Genomic DNA, 312 nt, shown 5'->3' on the forward strand with positions numbered 1-312 from the left:
CATCACTTAAACATAATTTAATAATTTCATTTAAATCTTATTTTCCATGAAACACAAAAAGCAGCACCACAAAATGTTCATCAAAATAATCAATTCTATGTATGTGTTATGGTCCAGGTCTTCAGAATCCATATGCTACCCTGTGTGTGGAAAATACTGTAGTTTAAACTTTATACAGATCATCTTTATTATCCTCCATCACACTCAAATCTTGTCGTTCACACTCATTTGAAACCCACCGTAAGTGTTATGACAATGGTTTCATATGGCATTAGATTCCTCAAGAGTCTTGTGAATAATTGCAACATGACA

The sequence above is a fragment of the Sinocyclocheilus grahami genome, unplaced genomic scaffold (assembly GCF_001515645.1).
Source record: "Sinocyclocheilus grahami isolate Dianchi unplaced genomic scaffold, SAMN03320097.WGS_v1.1 scaffold1744.1, whole genome shotgun sequence".
In the NCBI taxonomy this organism is placed as follows: Eukaryota; Metazoa; Chordata; class Actinopteri; order Cypriniformes; family Cyprinidae; genus Sinocyclocheilus; species Sinocyclocheilus grahami.